This window comes from Saccopteryx bilineata, chromosome 5 (genome assembly GCF_036850765.1).
Source record: "Saccopteryx bilineata isolate mSacBil1 chromosome 5, mSacBil1_pri_phased_curated, whole genome shotgun sequence".
NCBI classification, from domain to species: Eukaryota; Metazoa; Chordata; class Mammalia; order Chiroptera; family Emballonuridae; genus Saccopteryx; species Saccopteryx bilineata.
Window position 1 is genome coordinate 229,881,527 of NC_089494.1, and position 7,570 is coordinate 229,889,096.

Consider the following 7,570-nt stretch of genomic DNA (forward strand, 5'->3'; position numbering starts at 1 on the left):
AAAAGAGGTTTAAGCACTTAGGGTTCTGTATTACAGGAAGAGTTTATATTTGCAGTCGGGGCTTACGACTTCTCTTCCTCAGACATCATTCTGGCACATCCGACCATTCATTCCTTCATGCGTTCTACAAACACTGGGTGCCTACTGTGAGCCAGATACTTAAAGATATTGGTGACTCAGCTGTGAAAAATCTGCCCTACTCCTTTTTCCTCGACTCCTAAAAAACTCTATGATTTCCTATCTTTCCCGGCCGCTCTGCGACTATCATTTCATCTCTGTCACTGCCTCTAGAACTATCCCGTTTATTCTCCCACAGATATATTTAAGAGAGAGCCTATGGTGATCCATCTAAGGCAGTCCTGTGGTTCCTTCCTAAGGGCCTTTTTTGGGGTTTTTTGTTTGTTTGTTTTTAACAGAGACAGAGAGAGGGATAGATAGGGATAGACAGGAACAGAGAGAGATGAGAAGCATCAATCATCAGTTTTTCGTTGTGACACCTTAGTTATTCATTGACTGCTTTCTCATATGTGCCTTGACCGTGGGCCTTCAGCAGACCGAGGAACCCCTTGCTGGAGGCAGCGACCTTGGGTCCAAGCTGGTGAGCTTTGCTCAAACCAGATGAGCCTGCACTCAAGCTGGTGACCTCAGGGTCTCGAACCTGGGTCCTTCCCATCCCAGTCCGATATTCTATCCACTGCGCCACCGCCTGGTCAGGCCTTAGGGCCTTTTTGATTATTCCCCGTCATGCACAGAATATAAGGCTCTTCCTAGCTTGGCCTTTGTCCTCTTGAGCCTCAGTTTCTTTTACTGTGCTCATCATGAAGAAGCAAAACCAGCACCTCTATGCAATGTCCTATCCTCCTTCCCTTCAACTCTGTTCCCTACCTTGTCAACCTCCTTTGTGAAGCCGCCTTGGAAACAGACGCAGAGAATTCATCACTCCTCCTCCTCAGTGCCTCTTTACTTTGTACAGGCTTTTGTCACTACATTGTCGCTTATGCACTGTATCGTGTTCTTTTTGCTTATGTCTATTGCTGTTACAGAGCTCCTGTAGGACAGAGAGCTTGGCTTATAAATCTTTACACTCCAAATATGTCTCTGAGATAATTGATATTAGTAATTAGTACTCCTTTTGTTCCTGGAACATGCTAAGCTTGTTCTGGGCTCAGGGCCTTTGCAATTGTGGTTACTCCTTGAGAACACTTCCTCTAGGTATTCATTTGGGGGAAGGGGCAACTTGCTGAAACCATTCAACCATTTGAGCCATGGCTGTGGGAAGGGAAGAGAAATAGAGAAAAGGGAAGAGGAGGGGTGGAGAAGCAGATGGTCGCTTCTCATATGTGCCCTGGCTGGGAATCGAACCTGGGATTTCCACATGCTGGGCCAATGCTCTACTACTGAGCCAACTAGCCACGGCCCACAGCACTTATCTTAATCTAAAAGAATTACTTATTTTATTCTCTCTCTCTCTCTCTCTCTCTCTCTCCACTCACTAAAATAAAAGGGCCATGAGACTAGGAGCCTGTCTGGCATCAAAATGATTGGCACATAGTATAAAATCAAATATTTCTTAAATTTGTTGAGTACATTTTTATAAGAGAAGAAATAAAGAGAAGAAAGCTAGAAGACATTGGCTGAGCTTTATGCTAAAGTAAAATCTGTTCTTTGCATTCTGACTAGATTGTAAGATTTCAGAATTCAATTTTATTATAGTCTTTATACTTATGGAACTTTAGACTTTATCATAGTCTTTATACATGCCTAACATATGGCACATAGTAGATATTGATGGCTGTATTTTCTGTTGCCCACTTATTTCTCTGCAATCAAATTAATTAATTAATTGGATTTTATTGATAAAAAAAGTATAGTGCTCTTTCTGTGGAAACAAACAGGATTCTGTACATTTAAGGTAAACACATTTTCTGTGCTGACATTTAGAGGTATCGAGTCCATTAGTAATTGGGCAATGTCACAAAGTATTAAAACAAATTATTAAGATCCAAAGTGGGAGTTGATAATTCACAGTTGATCGAGATTTATCAGCCAATTCAGACTCTTGGTGCTTTAATCTTGAACTATGAGATAACCGGAAATTGATCTACCTGGATTAAATTAAATCCACTCACTTCAAAATACCTACACTGAATTAAGATCTAAAGAAATGCCACAGTACGAAATGTCCAGTTGTTAGACCTAAGTTAGTTTTTTTCATAAATGAATATTACTATTTTATCTTTTTTTAAATCTTTTTATTGATATTTATTCATTTTAGAGAGGAGAGAGAGAGAAGGGGAAGAGGGAGCAGGAAGCATAAACTCCCATATGTGCCCAGGGTTTCGAATCGGCGACCTCAGCATTCCAGGTCGATGCTTTACCCACTGCGCCCCCACAGGTCAGGCGATTAGACCTAAGTTTAAAATAACTAATTACAAAGAAATTATTTAGGGTACTCATTAATTCACATAAATGAAGCACATGTAATAAATTCCTTGATTTCAGTGTCAAGAAAAGTTTGGGTTTTTTTTTTCAGTTGAACTGTTAAATTTCCTAACCACAATTATTACTCAACATATTTCCATTTATGCCCCCTGAGGGTAGAGATTATGTCCTATGCTTAATGTTCAACACATACTTACTGCTCAAAATGGAGTGTCATAGAAACAGATGTTCCAAGAAGGAAGGAATGATCAAGCATATCAAATGTTCGTAAGGACTGAGAATTACCCATTAAATATAGTAATAAGGTTATTTGTAACTTTGGCAAAGTAGTTTCATTAAAATCTAGATATAAATGGGATGATAAAAGAATGGTTGGGAATAATGCAGTGAAAAGTATAGACCACTCTTTACAAAAGCTTAGCTGTGTGGTGAAAGGAAAATTTAAAGTGGGAGGCTGAAAGAAAAATAAGAAATGGATGAAATTTAGTTTTGTTTTTGTTTTATTAATTCCATAGAGTCTAGACAGTAATTGTCAAAGGGGAAGAACCACTAAAGAGAAGAGTAGAAAATATGAGAATGAGAAGGGATAATTAATAGCATAACATTTCCCAGCTATGGTTCCATGAATGTGCCACAAACCATTGATCCACTCAGCGTATGGGATGAGCAGAGCCCCAGGCCAGTTGTCCACAGCTTGAACAACCTTCTTTGAGGTCCTCTGAGAGTAGCTAATAGGGAATAAAGCCTATTGGCATGCCTGTGCATTCCACAGTTGAGAATCATGAGCAACATTCAGCTCTTTTCTATGTATAAATGTCAGAAGATTCAGCCCAAGGGCGCATAGCTGCCCATTGTGGGCAAGGAGCCCTTGGGATTGCTGGGATATTTATGTTCTGGATGTCCAGGATCATGGCAGATTTGACAAGGTGCAAGTGGTAAGGTGGGGCACAAGTAGACAACAGAGGCTCCTATCAGGTGCAATTCCAAGGAATAGCCCCAGGGAGGAGCCGCAAATCTCAGTCTTCCTGTGAATGGACATGTCTGACCTTTTGTAGTGAATATGTCCTTTTTAAGGGGTTCAGGCCACTTGCACATCTGAACTTATGCTTAAATATATTTTCCTGGAGCTTGTTCTATGCTTGGTTTCCCTTTTATAGCGGAGGATCTGAAGAGAAGCATCAGTAATATAAGGGGCCCTTGTTTCTGTGTTAGTAACCTAAGAATAAAGAGTCAATATCTCTGAGATCCTAAGTCATATAAAGTTATAAGAAAGCACCTAGCAGAGGGTCTAGCACTTACTGTACATGCAAGAAGTGTGAGTTGTCTTTTTTCTTTTTCTTTTCTTTAAGATCTGAAGTTCTAGAAAGGAATTTGAAGAGATCGAGATAAGCATACAGGTGAGGTAGCCTAAATTGCAAATTCCTGATCAACAACCACAAATAGTTGTCCAGCTTTCTAATAAAAACAAGAAGCTTACTTTTAAGGGCAATGTAAGGCTTCCAATGATTAAACAGTGTGGTATTAATCAGTGTTATTTGCTGGTTGATAAATGCTGATGCACATTAGTTCTTTGTTCTTTCATTAATCTCAGCTCAATCTCCAGTATCCTGAGTATTATGTTCAAACATGAATCTGTCCACTTTGTTGTAACTATGCAGAGTCAACTCTTTGGTTGGTTAGAGCAGGAGAATTTTTTTCCACATTTAGGTAACTCTTTTTTGCAGAGAATCTTTTCACCTACAATGAGTATTTGAAAACAAAGACTTTCTGAATAGCCATTCCTGCTTTTTTCTTTCTTGTATGACAGTTTGATTTGCAGGCAGAACACAGTGGGTGGGGGCGCGTCCTCCACAGGAGGTGACCCTTGCAGCACTGCTCCTCATGCTGTCAATCAACCAGAGAACCATCTGTCCCACTTTAGATTTCAGGAGCCATCTTGCACATCTGCTGTGCCTTTTCTAATGTCATTTATAGAACCCACTAAAAGCTGTTAGATGAATTAGGGGAACTGGAGTGCAGCTGCATGTAACTGATTTTAAATTTTTGCAGCTGGGTCCAACACATCACTCTCAGTTTTGAAATTATTTTTTTCATGGTATTAGAACCACAAAGTGAATAAGTAACTTCATGGTAGTAACTCCTAAGAGACTGAGCCTTAAAATTATGTTCTCTGAAAAATTTAAAAACATACATTTTAACAACTCCCATCAAATGTTTAAAATTCAAATCAAGAAAGGGTAATTAAGGCCTGACCTGTGGTGGCGCAGTGGATAAAGCGTCAACCTGGAAACACTGAGGTTGCCGGTTCAAAACCCTGGCTTGCCTGGTCAAGGCACATATAGGAGTTGATGCTTCCTGCTCCTCCCCCCTTCTCTCTCTCTCTCTCTCTCTCTCTCTCTCTCTCTCTCCCCCCCCTCCTCTCTAAAATGAATAAATTAAAAAAAGGGGTAATTAATAATACCTAACATTTGCTGTGCATGTACTATGAATCAAACACTATTCTAAAGAATTTAGAACAACATTGGATGAAATTCTCACAACCACCTTACAGGTAGTAAGTACTATTACTATACTCTCTTTATGAGGGATTTAAGGTACAGGCATGTTGGGTAACTTATTCAAGGTCACATAGCTAATAAGTGATGGAGTGAGGGTTTGAATCTAGCCTATGATATAAATCAGTGACTCAAACTTTAAAGTACTTACATATTATCTGGAGAATTGTTTAAAAAGCAGATTCTAATGAATGTGTCTGAGGTAAGGACTAAACTCCAGGTGAAGCCAGTGCTGCTGGCTTTACGATCAGCTTTGAATAGCAAGGGTCCACCACACACACTGGTTCCCAACTTGGTTGCGTATGGAACCACCTGAACAGATTTCTTAAAAATGATGAGGCCCAGGTCCTATCTCAAACTAGTTCAAGCAGAATCTTTGGATGTAGAGTCTGGGCAGGGAAGAAAGTGGGGATGGAGCTTTAAAAATGACTCAGGTAGGCCTGACCTGTGGTGGCGCAGTGGATAAAGCATCGACCTGGAAATGCTGAGGTTGCTGGTTCAAAACCCTGGGCTTGCCTGGTCAAGGCACATATGGGAGTTGATGCTTCCAGCTCCTCCTGACCTTCTCTCTCTCTGTCTCCCCTCTGTCTCCCCCTCTTCTCTCTAAAATGAATAAATAAATAAATAAAAATTTTTAAAAAAATCTTTAAAAAAAAAAATGACTCAGGTGGCTTTTCCCGCCATCTTTCTGTGCTGGCATAATGGTGGGCATGATTGTCCTAGCTGATGCTCTCAAGAGTATCCACAAGGTTGAAAAGAGAGGCAGGTTCGTATTAGGACATGCTCCGAAGTCATCATAAGGTTTCTGTGATGATGAAGCATGGTTTTATTGGCAAACTTGAAATTATTGATGACCACAGAGCTAGGAAAATTGTTGTCAACCTCAGGTTCAACAAATGTAGAGTAATCAGCCCCAGATTTTATGTGCAGCTCAAAGATCTAGAAAAATTGTAGAGCAGCCTGCTTCCATCCTGTCAGTTTGGTTTCATTGTACTGACAACCTCAGCGGGCAGCATGGACCATGGAGAAGCAAGACCAAACACTCAGGAGGGAAAACCCTGGGATTCTTTTTCTAGGGATGTAATACATATATGCAAATAAAATGCCTCTGTGGACTTGGGTGCTTCACTCAGTTGTTTTGAACATAACAGCAGATTAGCAAGAGCTCCTGCAGCAGTGTGCAGCCTTTGTGTTAACTGGTGAATCCTATTTTTCTGAAGTGAACAAGAAAGTTTTGACTTGTGATAACTCACCCATCATGCTCATGGCTCAGCAGAGGAAGGTGTCTGGCCCTGGCTTGACAATGCTTATTTCATGCACTGTTATTAACTGCCCTGAAATATATGGTTAGTTAACTATGCAAGTGCTTATAAGGAAGCAGGCTGGGAGACAGCTAGAGCCCACAGATCACTAAGACTCATCTCAAAGTATGTAAATTTGGATGGCATGTCAATAACATTTTATCAATATATGTTCGTCAAATCGCCTTTTTATAAAAATGAAACATCTTTTTTATTTTTTTTAAAAGCTTTTATTCATTTTAGAGAGGTGAGAGAAAGAAAAGGGAGGAGGAGCGGGACGCATGGATTCATAGTTGCTTCTGGTATGTGCCTTGACCCATCAAGTCTGGGGTTTTGAACTGGCGACCTCAGCATTCCAGTTGATGCTTTATCCACTGCACCATCACAGGTCGAGCTGAAACATCTTTTCTAACTACAGTTTTACTGTTAATGTGTCACAAGTGTGTTCCTGGAATTGGGGTGAGTGAGTTTGTTGGACCACTTCACCTGGGAAATGCTTATAAAATGCTTATAAAGAGCTCAACCACAGAAGAGGGCAGGTGGCTCGTGTGAAACAAACCAGGGCTCCGCCCCCCTTTCCTAAGAGCCGAGCTGTCCAGGGCAGATACAACAAGAGGCGTGGGCATGTAATTCAACTTTCTAGTAGTCACAGTAAGACAAGTAAAGAGACAGTTGGGATTAATATTTTTAAACACACATTTTATTTATTTTTAATTTTCATTAATTTTTCTTTCTTTTCAAAAGAGAGATGAGAGTGAGGAGCATCAGCTCATAATTGCTTCACTTTAGTTGTTCATTGATTACCTTTAGTTGTTTATCGTATGTGCCTTGACCAGGCAAGCCCAGGGTTTTGAACCAGCAACCTCAGCGTTCCAGCTTGATACTCTATATACCAGGAGTTGGGAACCTATGGCTCGTGAGCCAGATGTGGCTCTTTTGATGGCTGCAACTGGCTTGCAGATAAATCTTTAATAAAAAAATAATAACGTTAAAAATATAAAACATTTTCATGCATTACAATCCATTCATTTCCTACCGCTCATGTTCATGGTTGTGGGTGGCTGGAGCCAATCACAGCTGTCCTCCAGGACAACACCAAATTTTTATTGGATAATTCCTAACGTACATGGGTCATTGTATGGCTCTCACGGAATTACATTTTAAAATATGTGGTGTTCGTGGCTCTCTCAGCCAAATAGTTTCCCGACCCCTGCTATAAACTGTGCCACAGGTCGGGCAACTTTTTTTTTAATATTGTTTTTCAGAATGTTA

General features: G+C 40.3%; 1 pseudogene; it reads left to right on the forward strand.

The window, feature by feature from the left end:
* Positions 1 to 5,698: 5,698 nt before the first annotated feature.
* On the forward strand, positions 5,699 to 6,073 carry LOC136338555 (small ribosomal subunit protein uS8-like; annotated as a pseudogene).
* The last annotated feature ends 1,497 nt before the right edge of the window (positions 6,074 to 7,570 follow it).